Raw genomic sequence first — 390 nt, forward strand, 5'->3', positions numbered from 1 at the left:
TTCAGAGGATGGCCTTAACCCGATCAGTGAGAGATGCGAGAGTGCCCTCAACAATGAACGTAACAGTTTTCTCGTGAGATTCATAACTTTTGTAAGATTCCACAGAGATAAAAATTCCAAGTATTTTGCGTCCCAATAAATGACGCCGTGTTTCAAACATTCTTGTAACATCACGCCTTAGCTGCTAACTAGTTCCGCTGCAAATACGTTTATTCCTTCTTTATTGAACCGTGCTAGATGTAAGGTTAAGTCCTTATCGCCTCATCATTATTATTTATGGATCACCTGTTGTATATTATTTTTTCTGCAATCATATGGTGCAGATGTGAGGTTTGTTTTTCCTCCGTAGTTCTCTTTCATAAAGAGATGTAAAGAGCTCGAATATGGCTT

The sequence above is a fragment of the Trypanosoma theileri genome (assembly GCF_002087225.1).
Source record: "Trypanosoma theileri isolate Edinburgh chromosome Unknown TM35_Tth_110_V1, whole genome shotgun sequence".
NCBI classification, from domain to species: domain Eukaryota; phylum Euglenozoa; class Kinetoplastea; order Trypanosomatida; family Trypanosomatidae; genus Trypanosoma; species Trypanosoma theileri.